Raw genomic sequence first — 14,217 nt, forward strand, 5'->3', positions numbered from 1 at the left:
GAAAGAATTGACGCGACCAAAGACGGAATTCGTCCGAGTTGCTTTATTGAAACAAAACAGCTCAGGTATTCTGAACAAAAGCCCGTTTATCGGGCAGCAATATATATACACATTTATGTCGGGAAGTTTGCCCGGCAAAAGCTATACCGGGCATGCCCGGGTGTCAAGGGCGAGCCTTGGAAAGGCGAGTCTGGACCTGCCCGGGCGTGTTTGGCTGCGGCCTGGCAAGTCGAGGCTGGGCGTGCCCGGGCGCTCTGGACGAGCACTGGAAAGGCGAGAGCGGGCATGCCCGGGAAAGACGAGACCGGGCGTGCCCGGGAGGTTCGGGCGTGCCCGGGAGGTTCGGGCGTGCCCGGGAACAGTGAGTCCGGGCATGCCCGGGAGAGGCGCGTCTGGCCGTGTTCTGGCCGGTGCAAGGCGATTGTGTGCATCCAGCGGTAACCGCTACACACGCCCCTCCAGAATCGACCTGCACCGGCAGGGTCAATTTAAGGGGGGTCCGGATTACCCGGCCGAAGCGACCCCTGGAGGGTCGTGGGGAGGGGTCCGACGTGGTGGTGGGTGGTCGAGCGGGGGGAACTGTGGACGGGGGGCGGCCTCGCCGCGGAGGAAGGGCCAACCGTGGTGGTCGGTCGACGTCCATGTGCGCCGGTTTGAGGCGGTCCACAGAGATCCGGTCCGACCGGCCGCCAACGTCGACGACAAAGGACTTGTCGCCCCGTCGCAGGACCCGGAAGGGCCCGTCGTACGGCGGCCGGAGTGGCCCCCGGTGCGCGTCATGACGCACAAAGACGTACTCCGCTGTGCGAAGCGCCGGGGGGGACGTAGGACTGGGGGCCACCGTGGCGGGACGTTGGCACGGGGGCAAATCAGCGGGTGGCCTCCTGGAGGTCCGAGCGCTGGTGTGCGGCGGACCAGGGACTGGCAGCGTCGGGCACGAACTCGCCCGGGATGCGGAGCGGCTGGCCGTAGACGAGCTCGGCGGCGGACGCCCGGAGGTCCTCCTTTGGGGCCGTGCGGAGGCCCAAAAGGACCCACGGCAGCCGGTCGGTCCAACCGTCGTCCTGAAGGCCGGCCATGTGTGCGGCCTTCATGGAGCGGTGAAACCGCTCGCACAACCCGTTGGCTTGGGGGTGGTAGGCCGTGGTGCGGTGCAGCGTGACCCCCAACGAGCGGGTGACCGCGCCCCAAAGTTCGGACGTGAACTGTGGGCCGCGGTCGGACGAGATGTCCGCCGGTGCGCCGAAGCGCGCGACCCAGGTGGCGATGAACGCCTGCGCCACGTCGGCGGTGGTGGTGGTGGAGGTGAGGGGCACGGCCTCCGGCCACCTGGTGGTCCTGTCCACCATGGTGAGCAGGTGGGTGAACCCCCGCGATGGGGGCAGGGGACCCACCAGGTCCACGTGGACGTGGTCGAAACGCCGTGCAGGCACGGTGAAAGGTGCCAGCGGGGCCTGGGTGTGGCGGTGGACCTTGGCCCGCTGGCAGACCGTGCAGGCGTTGGCCCAGTCGCGGACGTTCCATCGAAGGCCGTGCCAGACGAAACACGCCGACACCAGCTTCTGAGAAGCTTTCCGGCCTGGGTGAGAAAGGCCATGGATGGAGGCGAAGATGCGGCGCTGCCAGGAAACGGGCACGATTGGGCGAGGCTGGCCCTGGGAGACGTCGCAGAGCAGGACGGTGCCCGCGAAGGGGATGTCGGCCAGGCGGAGGCCCGTGTCCGCCGCCCGGAGGGCCTGCACCGAGGTGTCGGTGGTCTGGTCGGCCGCCATGAGCGCGAAGTCCACGCCGAGGTGGACCGCGTTCGCGCTGGCCCGAGAAAGACAGTCGGCCACAGCGTTGTCTTTGCCGGCGACGTGCCGGATGTCCGTGGTGAATTCCGACACGGCGGAGAGGTGGCGCTGCTGGCGGGCCGACCACGGCTCCGTGACTTTGGCCATTGCGTAGACCAACGGCTTGTGGTCGACGAAAGCCGTGAACGGGCGGCCCTCCAGGAGGTGTCGGAAATGGCGAACGGCCAGGAATAGACCGAGCAGCTCGCGGTTGAACGTGCTGTATTTTAACTCGTTCGGCCGGAGCTGCCGGCTGAAAAAAGCGAGTGGCTGCCAAACCCCGTCCACCCATTGTTCGTGGACGGCGCCCACCGCGTAGTTGGAGTCGTCCGTAGTGAGGGCGATGGGCGCGTTGAGCACCAGGTGAGCCAGCAGCGTTGCGTCGGCGAGGGCCCTTTTTGCGCTCGCGAAGGCCGCGTCCATGGCCGCGGACCAAACGATGTCATGCTTGGTCGGCTTGCCCCGAAGGGCCTCGTAAAGGGGCCGCATGAGCTGAGCAGCGCGGGGCACGAAATTCACCATGCCGAGGAACTCTTGTAGGGCCTTGATGGAACGGGAACGCGGGAACGTGGTGATGGCCTCGACCTTGGTCGGCAGCGGCACGGCCCCGGTCTTGGTGATGCGGTGGCCCAAAAAGTCAACGGTCGTCGTGCCGAAGTGGCATTTGGCCGGGTTGAGAATTAAGCCGTGCTCGCTGAGGCGACCGAACAGTGTTCGGAGGTGGAGGAGGTGCTCGGCGCGGGACGTGCTGGCGACGAGGATGTCGTCCAGATAGACGAAATGAAATGGCAGGTCGCGCAGCACGCCGTCCATTAAGTGCTGGAACGCCTGGGCCGCGTTCTTGAGGCCAAACGGCATCCTCAAAAATTCGAACAGGCCGAACGGCGTGATGACGGCCGTCTTCGGGACGTCGGCCGCCCGGACAGGTACCTGGTGGTATCCCCGTATCAGGTCAATTTTGGAAAATATGACCCGTCCCGCCAAACGGGCGGAAAGGTCCTGGATGTGCGGGATCGGGTACCTGTCGGGGGTGGTAGCGTCGTTGAGGCGGCGGTAGTCGCCACACGGGCGCCATCCGCCCCCCGGCTTTGGCACGATGTGCAGTGGTGAGGCCCACGTGCTATTGGAGCGCCGCACAATGCCGAGGTGCTCCAACGCGTCGAACTCGGCCTTTGCCACGGCGAGCTTGGCCGGGTCGAGGCGGCGGGCCCTGGCATAGACCGGCGGGCCCGTAGTGGGTATGTGGTTCTCGATCCCATGCCGCACTGCGACGGCCGAAAACGTCGGCCGTGTGAGGGCCGGGAATTCCGCGAGCAGGCGAGCGAACTCATTCGCCGTCGGGAGGGCGCACGCCAGTTCGGTCGGCGCGGAGCTGCTCATCGTGCACGCCAGGGAGCTGAAGGTCTAGGCGTTGACAAGGCGACGACGTTTGACGTCGACCAGCAGCCCTTGTGCGCAGAGGAAGTCGGCACCCAGCAAAGCCATGGGGACGCAGGCGGTCACAAAGGTCCACTGAAAGCGCTGGCTGCCGAAGCAGAGGGTGACGTTGCGCGGGCCGAAAGTGCGTATGGCCGAGCCATTAGCAGCGACCAAAGAGGGGCCGCAAACGGCGTCCCGTCTGTCCTGCTCGGAGGCGGGTATGACGCTCAGTTGGGCACCGGTGTCACAAAGGAAACGCCGCCCGGACGCTTTGTCCCAAATGAAAAGCAAGTTGCGCGAGTGGCCGGCGCTCATGGCTGGGAATGAACGCCGGCCCGGCCGTTTCCCGACTTGCCGAAAGTGCACGGGGGTCGGCACGTCCGAGCCTTGTGTCTTGTGTCAAACCTTGCGTCTTGTGTCTTGTGTCAAACCTTGCGTCTTTTAGGCTGACATAGTCATTATTTCGGTCTTCGAGGCCGGCCGATAGGCACAGTGTGACCAGAAGGGACGAGGTTCTCCTGACCACGTGGCCCTCGACTGGGTGGGGTTTGTCCGCACAATGTGGGCGCTTTCAGGATAACTTTAGCCGGGGAGCGTTTGGGCGCCCCGGTCTGATACTGCCGCCCACGCGCAGAACACCTTGTGAGTGCACGTGGGTCCCGGCGGTCCCACTGGCCTAGCGCTACCATGTTTAGACAGCGAACTCCGTCCCCGGGCACCGGCACCTACTCCCGGAAGTTTGAGAGATCAGCAGTGCCGGGCACGGTAGGACACCCACGGAGCCCCGGCGGACCAGGGACGCGCGAGCCTACGCGTTAGCGTGCTACGGCGGAATCAACGGCTTCGGCCATGGCCGGGCCGATACTCGGCCCGGTCGCCCGGAAATGAACTGGTTCGACGCCCGCGCTAGAGAGGTCGCGGGCGACTGAGATGTATTAACAAATAATTAATTAATTTGAGACGTCCAATTTCTAGTGTTTGGAAATTTGGAAGAGCTTGACCCTAGCCTTTCCCTTGCGAGGGCAAGGAGGAACTTAACACTTGACACTTAAGCTTAGTTTGAAGTGCACCCTGCCAGCGCCCACGGCGGGACGGCAGGGCAACCAGAAGGGACGAGGTTCTCCTGACCACGTGGCCCTCGAGCTGGGAAGCGAGAGGCGTTCCATTAGTGGACGCGCCCCTCACGCCCGACTTTCGGGCGGCCCCGGCAGGCCGTTTGTTTTGACGTTCCGTGACAGGCCCCGCACCCGCACCTCTGGGCCGACCGGGCGACCGGAATGAATCCCGGTGTCCCGATCCGAACCTTCAGAGCGGGCCGGCTGGGGAGTGCCAAGCACCCCGTACCTGCACTTTCCGTCCCTGCGGTCCCAAATACCGGAACCACCCGAATACCACTTTATTCGACAAAATGAGGTGCGGCCTACAGCCTTAGAAAACCAACCCTATATAAGTCAATACCTCCAACGACACAGGCGCGCATTCGTGCCGCGTGACGTGGTGACGTCATCGCGCTTTCACCTTGAAAAGACTTATTTGATATAAGTTAATAATTTGATATAAGCCTTAGAAAACCAACCCTATAGAAGTCAAATGGTCCAATAAAGGGTGATGGGAGGGTGATGGCAGGGTGATGGCAGGGTGATGGGAGGGTGATGGCAGGGTGATGGGGGAGGGTGATGGGGCAGGGTGATGTGGCAGGGTGATGGGAGGGTGATGGGAGGGTGATGGGGGGGGGTGATGGGGCAGGGTGATGGGGGAGGGTGATGGGAGGGTGACGGGAGGGTGACGGGAGGGTGACGGCAGGGTGATGGGAGGGTGATGGGAGGGTGCAATAATCCGTTGCAATAATCGAAAACCTATTCAAAATGGCCCCTCGCTACGATTTTCCACGATCACATTTTATTTTCACCACTTCAAATCGACCGAATTTCACCAAATAAGATACCACACTCGCTGCACTGATGTCATTTTTACGGCAAAAGTGAAAACAGATTTTAATTTGGAAATAAAACGAAAGCGTGCACAATGGAACCATTCGTGCCGCGTGACGCGGTGACGTCACGCGCTTCCACCTTAAAAGACTTATTTGATATAAGTTAATATTTTGATATAAGCCTTAGAAAACCCACCCTATATGAGTCAATACCTCCAACGATACAGGCGCGCATTCGTGCCGCGTGACGTGGTGACGTCATCACACTTTCACCTTAAAAGACTCATTTGATATAAGTTAATATTTTGATATAAGCCTTAGAAAACCAACCCTATATAAGTCAATACCTCCAATGATACAGGTGCGCATTCGTGCCGCGTGACGTGGTGATGTCATCGCGCTTTCACCTTAAAAGATTTATTTGATATAAGTTAATATTTTGAATAACTCGGTCAATACCAGTCCGAATTTCACCAAATAAAGGTTCCCGTTATCCACAGATACCCCTGTATCCTCCTAGAGGCGAAGTCAGGATAAATTTCGCAAAAAATAAAGTCCTTCGGCGACGAAAATTTAGCATGGGGTTTTCCTATGTAAATTTACCCTGAAGTAATTTTACCGAAAATCCTGGAAATTTCACGGGGCCAGTTTCTGTCGAGTGTTAAGACGTACTAGCGACTGCGAAATCCGGAATCAGAATTAAAATCCAAGCCTCCGTTAGCTCTAAGGGCCCCCCAAAACAAATCGCATATATTCCTAATGAAAAAACTTCGAAGCTCCTAAATCCCGAATCTCAGACCATCCGATGTCAATCCATATATCCACACCTCGCTACGAACGTTATGCATCTAATGATAAGCATAAGAACCATCAAAAAATATTTTAAAACCACTTTATTGGACAAAATGAGGTGCGGCCTAGCATCTAGTCGAGACCAAGTCACCCAGGCCGATCACCCATTCCGACCCAAATTCCTCATCGACGATAACTAAACAATATATTATATGACTCGCACCGTACATACCTCCTTCTAGATCTTGTTCTTGTCTTGATATACTCACTCAGACTCACCCTATCACGACTGAGTCCTCTCAGCTCTTCCAAATGGCGTCCGCTCCGCCTCGTGTCCAGTCCAACTCCGAACTCTTCTTCTTCGAAAGACCTTCGACACTCGTGGCGAGGGCGTGATGATGTCACTGCGCTTCAGTCTTAGAAAACTAATTTTTATATAAGTTAATATTTTCAATAACTCCTAGAGGCGAAGTCTTAGAGAATTTCGCAATAAGAAATAAAGTCCTTCGGCGACGGAAATTTAACACGGGGTTTTCCTATGTAACTTTACCCTGAGGTAATTTTACCAAAAATCCCCGAAATTTCATGGGTCCAGCCCTATTGAGTGCCTGCGGCCTCTCAAGTCCCTTCACAGAGTCGGGCTAGAGTCAAGCTCAAAAGGGTTTGACACAAGACACAAGACCTTGCGTCCAAGTCATAAGAACACCACGCCTGGTCAGGTGGAGGCCCCGGCCGTCGTGTCGGAAGCGGTCGGTGCGGCGTGGCGGCCGCCAGTTTCACCGGCAGTTCGGCCTCCAACCGCGCAGGGCGCTCGGGCGTTGTGGGCGTCGCCTCGGACGGCGGCAGGCTCCAGGTAGCCACGCCGATGTGTTGGCCCGCCGAGGAGATCTTATCGGCTTCCCTGACGAGGGCGCGGGGATCGGTGATCGACGTGCCAGCCAGGGCGAGGCGTACCGGGTGAGGCAGCTGGTGAAGGAACAACTCGCGGAACAGAAAATCTGGAGAGTGCTCACCGAGCAACGAGAGCATATAGTCCATATGCTCGGACGGGCGCGTGTCGCCGAGCTCGGGCAGGTCGAGCAGGCGCCGTGCGCGTGCCGCCGGTGAGAGGGCGAAAGCGTCGAGGAGGAGCGTCTTCAGCGTGTCATACTTGTCGGCAGCCGGCGGGTGCTCGAGGAGGCTCAGGGCGCGGGCCGCGGTGGCGGAACCGAGCACTGCCACGACGTGGTGGAAGCGGGTGTCATCCGCGGTGATGCCTCGCAGGGCGAACTGGGAGTCCGCCTGGGCGAACCAAACAGCCGCGTGAGCCTCCCAGAAGGTAGGCAGTTTAAGAGTCACTGCCGTGTCCATGTCGGTAGGTCACCAGTGAAGGAGCGGTGCTCCAACGCGAGTCGAAAGAATTGACGCGACCAAAGACGGAATTCGTCCGAGTTGCTTTATTGAAACAAAACAGCTCAGGTATTCTGAACAAAAGCCCGTTTATCGGGCAGCAATATATTGTTACAGACGCGGTTTTAGATGTTATATTGACCGAGCGGTGGTGTATTTAACCGCGTCCGAACAGTTACTCCCCGATTAGAACCCGATTCCACCCGACGTTGACCAGATCGCCCCACAGATATTCAATCGGGAAACCTCTAAAGCGACCGAAAGAGAATGAAAAAGAAGAAGGAGAAGAATATGGAGGAAGAACAGATTTATTATACACACACAAGCAATGGATGGAAGAAGCAGTAACACAGCGAATCGTTAACTTACACTATTCATTTTTACTTAACCCCAAGACAACGAGCAGGACAGGACGTTCACACTTACACAGGGGATATTGCAGGCAGGTAGGGCTTGAGGTGGATTGCTTGAGAGGGAGGCAAAGTCGGAGGCAGCAGCTCTCAATTCCTCGCGGTTTTGGCGGGAAAACCCTCCGTCGCGTATCCGCTGCGGTAGACGTCACGCGCTGGTTCGGCACACCTGCTCCTCTTCTTGTGGTGGAGCTGTCTCCCTCCTTTCAGCGCATCTCTCCAAAGCTGGTTTCCTTGCCGAGTACCTCTCCTCTTTGGCTTGGAGCGTTTCGCATCTCACCGCTCCTCTTGGTGCCGCCTCTTTGCTCATCTCCCAGGTCATCTCCCAAGTCATCTGGTAAAGCAGTCCCTTACAGTCGCTTTTATCACCTCGGGCGGAATTAAGCCGCCGGCTCCGAGGGCACGCCTAACGGGTCGCTCACCGCGGTGCTGATTGGCTGTTAGGGCTGGCTCACTCCTCCCCTCTTATGACGAGGTGGAGACACGCCTTTCTTCTCCGACTCAAAGCACATGGGCAATGGCGGCCTGCGGGATTGAAAACAACTCCCCTTTTGAAAGGAACTTTGGAGAGCGGAGATGTTTGGGGAAATTGGAAGGGCCTACGCTTATTTTGTTTGATACAATGCAAAGTCAATCTAGTGGGAAACACATATTTAGCCTACATGGAATAAGGAAATACACTATTTAAAAGATATATCGTGACCTGCGTGTAAGTTTCATGGAATTAACTAGGAGGACGGCTGCGACCATTATTTACATTAACAGGGTGTTACCATACTTTTGTAACGTTCACATTGTAACGTTTCCACATTCGTTACACTGCACCCTCCTTTCTTCAGGCCCGTGCTCGGGCCTACTAAACTTTAACTTAGTGTGACACGTAGGTGTAATTCCCTCTACAATTAACCTGACCCTGAGTGTGACAATCTTAAAACACAAATAAGTATGTCCCCCTATTGCATTGCATCCTGTCTAACAGACTCAAGCCCACAGCTAACCGAATTATGGAATTATTCTCAAACTATACATTTACGGTGGGGAGCATTATTTACAATGACGTGATTTCTTATTTACAACGCAACCCAGGACCTGTGTTTTTTTTTTCTTTTTAGGGAACAAGAAAAAAAGAAATTCCTGTTGGGAGGGAGGAGACAGCACGCATTGCATCGATGCACCAGTACCAATACCACCAAAGCACCCAAAAGCACCAAAAACACCACAAGCACCACAAAGCACCAAAAACACCAATCGGTGCGCAGTCACCATGGTTCTTAATAAACACAACAAAACAACTGGTGGTGGTCTTCACTTTCTCTGCTGGGTCGATGTTCTTCCCGACGTCTTCTGGCTTCATGCGGCCTATTTGGACATAATAAAAAGCACAACTTGTGTTCGTTTTTATTTAGGGCCTCAGGGGCCAACTAAGGGTGGTCCACCTGTTTGGCATAGGTGCCACCTTACCGAGGTCCGCAAGCAAGATTCCCTGGCCACTATGGCCGGTCTCCAACAGAGGTGCCCTGCCCCAGAACCTGGGGTCCATCAAGTGGTACTTGGCCGCAGAACAGCGGTCCATAAAGTGGTACATCAACGCAATGCATGCTGGTTCTGGGAATCTCGGGCGCACAATGGCCACCTCACGCACGCTCCCCTCGGCACCCAATGGCGCACAGGTCATGTGGGAGACAAAAGAAAGACAATTGAGCGAGGGGTAAGGTCACAAGGGTACACGTCAATAAGGCAATGCAAGGCGAAATGCGTACGGAGGGCGAAGTGAGAAAGCTCGTCCCTACCGTACGTCACCCCCCTGTCACCTACCCTACCCTTGCCCTTACCCCATATGTACAAAAATCTACACATTTACAAATTCGTCACTACTGTCACGTCTTCCCCATATTTCCTCTATACCAAATTCGTCGCGACAATCCCTCTACTTGAAAATTTGCCATCACCAATTCATCATCAATCCTCATAAGGAGGGAGAGATGGAATTACGCACAATGTCACACCCACGTCATGATGCGTCTCACAATCCAAACATTTGCATCATAAAAAATAATCAAAACATGGCATGGTGTGGAGTACCTGTCACCTCAGGTGAGTGGATGCAGATGGTGCGAGGAGATCCTTCATCCTAACTATTTTCTAAATGACTTTAACACACTTTACACTACCCGGGGTCTTTCCCTGCCAATCCATTGGCCAACTTACACTATGGGTTCTAATAACCAATTCCCATTGACCAAACTGTGGTGCTTCTCCATTTGAGGTCTCACTCCCCCGATTCATCTCCCGGTGCTCTCGCACAATTTCTGGGCTGCGACGTCTAGCTCTCCCAACAGGTCTACCCACCTGCACACCTCCACCACTGTAGTTGCCACCCGAGCTTACCTAGCTCCTCACCCTAACCTATCTAACTGGGGCAGGCCCCTCCTGGCTCTGTCACCCCACTCGGTGCCCTCTGGCACTGGGCTACCCGGGTCCGTCCTCCGGATCCTCGGGCCCCATCCCCAACAACTACTACCGGCTCCCAGAGCCCACCTGCGGCCTCACCTGGCCGACATCCTTACAGTGGTGGAGCGCCCAAACAACTACACACACTAACAGGCTACACGCCCGGCCATTTCCACAACACTAATGCACCCATCCAAATACCATTCTGTCACCCGCACCACAGATGCCAATATCCAACCACAATTTACCTGTACCCTCTACCTAACACTTACACTACCCGCCCCGGGTATCCGTGATGGGGGTCCACTCTTCCCCCATTCACACCTTCGCACCATCCACTCCACTCCACAATTTCCACCATACTCACTCCACGACCATCCATTCCAATACTCCATACCATTTATTCCATACACCTGTCCTCCATTCACCTGTCGTTGCACACCTGTGCAATCACACCTGGTGCCACCTGCACCCTCCTTTCTTCCTGGACCATTTGGTCAACACAACACGCAATCACCACTACTCCCTCATACACTGCTCCACACACCTGTTCAGTTGCACACCTGTGCAATCACACCTGTTCCATTCTCACCTGTTCAATCCTCACACACACGGCATCATCTCAGCTGACTACTCCCCTCTGAAACTTGCGCTTCCCAGTTGTCCCTTTAAACTATTGCGCTCCCACGTCATTATCATCCACACTAAACTACCTGCGTTCCCCACTACAGGTATCAGTCACTAACTAATCTTAACGTTACCTAATGTCATTTTCGCTAGATCCCTACAATTATCCAAGCCCTCCCTGGCTCGGTTGTCATAGCCACCCCATAAACTATTGCGCATTTGCCCCCACTTGTGAGGGATGGTGGATTTGCCATCCCACCACATCGGGGGTCTCTCACTATAAATTTTGCTCGTCCAAATTCCAACCAATTCAAAAATTTTCCATTTACTGCCAATTCTACCCACTATTATAAATTTCGTGTCAAATCACGATCACTATCACTATCACCCGTCTACTTATTACATCCTCTCGGTGCGCCAATTCCCTTCTAAAGCTCGGCTTCGTACAGCCGAGCCATGAACGCGGGTTCTTTTGTGCCAGCGGCTGGATACGTCCCGCATTCGTGGCAGGGACGGGGGCTTACCCGGGCCGAGATCCCACGCACCACCTCGGCGTGGAGCCATCCAATGTCCCGATCTCGACCTGCCGGCACGTCTCAACAAAACGTGGTCGCCATGACGACCCTTCCTATCCAGCTGCCCGCTCCGCCTAGTGGAGCTCGGACGCGGCCGTTCCACGCGAGGCCCAGCATGGATCGCGCACGGCGGTCCTTTCGAACCCGCCGTGGCTCGGATCCCCGCTGGTTCTCGCGGCACGCGAAGCCCGGCACACACCGAGGGCCCGATTCGGCTATAAGTCGCTCTAACCGCTAAACCGGTTACCGTCGATGCTTCACCTGGACGCTTACATGCATACGCTACCCCTTGCTTGCTCATACCTTTCCTTACACACCCAGGTACCCTCATTCCGCTCACCGACTTGGTCACACACCTGACCACCGAACACCTTGGCACACATTCGTCGCTCGCACACCTCACCAACACACCTCTTCGCGCCCCCTCCTCTGTCACCTCCTTTGTGACAATCACAGGTGTGCTCTCACCCGCACACCCAACCACGTGCCTCACTACCAATTCCAGCGTGCATTCCCACTCACGCTCTACCATTCCAGGTGTGCATCCTTCCATTCCAGGTGTACATCCTCGCTCACCTGCCACAACCAACTCACGCTCCGTGTCACTCTCACTACTCTCACCTCCACTCTCGGTCGCGCACTCACCCTTACTCTCGACAGCGCACTCTTTCCTCATGCACCTGTCCGTTACACACCTTTCTCGCGCACACTCTTCCGCACATTGTCCCGTTACACCCTCTGTAACACTCACCACAGGCATGCATTCTCCCTTACTCTTGACAGCATGCGCTTTCCCCATGCACCCGTCTGTTACACACCTTTCTCGCGCATCCTCTTGCGCACACTTTTTCGTTACTTCCTCCGTAACACTCACCATACCGCGCTTCCCTGTGCTCCCTCGCACACACGCTTCGACCAACTCACTCTTGACGGCACACTCACTCCTCGGCGTGCACTTTTTCCTCACACACCCCATGGTCGGACATTCTCGCACACCTCTTTTTTCGCACACCTGACCTGTCGCACACTTCACCAACGGCCTCTCACGAACACCCGGATCCAAACCAATCCCCAAGCCGACTGAAGCTTTCCTCACATCATATACATTGCCACTCACCTCCGTACATCGTCTCCGCACCTCCTTTGCCACCTGCAAACTCTTTATTTGGTTAGTGAGCATCACATTATGAGTTGAGCACCGACCTTGCACATATTCCATCACCTCCTCCTGGATTTCTCTCTTAGTTTCTGTCCGTCTCTTCTTAATTTCACTCACCTCTTCTTCCACTTCCTCTAATTTTTGTTTAACTTCTTTTATTTCTCGGTGCGTCTCTTCAAGTTCGTCCTCTAAGGCTACCGTGACCGTCTCTATGTGCATCCTCACCTGCCGGTCCTTTGTCTCCATTATCTCTGTCACCTCGTCCACCCTCTTTGTCAGTTCCTCACGTACTGTTACATGGTCCCCTCGGTGAATACCTGGTCTCGGTGACCCCCGGACCGTGAGCGGAACTTCGCCAGAAAGCTGTATTATATATGCGCTTTCGCCACGCAATCCATATGAATTTCACCCAAGAGACAACTGATGTTCAAGGATATATTCCAATGGTAAGGATACCATACAATTTCAATGACACAACCACGGAGATTTTCCCCGAGCAATCAACAATACACAACCATCAACAATTCCCTATCCACAATCAATTCCCTATGATTAAGATGGCCATCTTATATATGTGTGTCCCGGTGAGTACTCACGACCCCCTTTTGGTCTCGGTCCCGCACAATGTCTCTGGGCCCCTCCTGACCAAGATGATGGTCGGCGTCGCCGCACTCGGGCGGTTGAACGAACCCCGGGTGGACGTGTTTCCACCGGGCAGGTATCGTACCACTACCAGGCACCCCGGCTGCAGCCCCTCGTGGCCACGCAAAGCGGGTACGGGAAAGCAAGCCAAACCCCACGCCGCTTGCAAGGCGTGTTAGGCCCCAACGGGCGACCCGTACGCGTCTTTTTAGACGGTGTCGCGAACGGCGCCCCACGCTGGGTCGGTGCACGGCCACACGACAGTTTGACGTCCACCGGGCAGATATCCGTCCCGGTAACTCCTCTCGCCAGACAGGCTCGGGAACGCCGCTTTTCCACACGGCTCAATCAATCCCCACTTTCGGCGGATCGGGCGAGGAAGAAGAATACTCGTCCTTTTTTCCTCGTGTCTTTTCCTCTTCAAAGCCCTCGCCCTCTCTCAGATCTCTCGATGTCTCCATGTCTCTCGGTCCCTGCTCTCAAATGTTGTGTTTGTGTCCTTCCCCCTCTCTCCCCATCTTGTCTACCGCTCCCGATGTTATATGTTTTATGTGTCGGTTTGTCTTTCTGTGTGATTAATGTTCGCTCTTTCACGAGCCTCGATCTTGTATAAAAAAAAAAAAAAAAAAAAAAAAAGGGCTCCTGACCCTCCAATCACAACAACCCTTAATATACTACACACGGATAAGCAAAGACCTGAATGGTAATCGACATACATTCACATAAATATGTAACAGTACCATCTGACATTGCCTCTGTGTCGCTATTAATTCGTTTTTAATTTCTTTTTGTGTCGCCTTTAACCCTCCGAGTACTGCAGTGTTCCTTTGAACCTGCTCCACTAACTTCGTTTGTCCCTCTGTCAGCTGTTCCACCTCCTCCGTCAGATCTTCTATTCCCCCTTGTAACTTTGCCGTATTATTTCTCACCTCTTTCTCCATACGCTTCTCACCTCGCTTTACCTCCTCGCGTAGCCCCGAAACCTCCT

This window comes from Myxine glutinosa, chromosome 5, assembly GCF_964187855.1.
Source record: "Myxine glutinosa chromosome 5, kmMyxGlut1.1, whole genome shotgun sequence".
NCBI lineage: Eukaryota > Metazoa > Chordata > Myxini > Myxiniformes > Myxinidae > Myxine > Myxine glutinosa.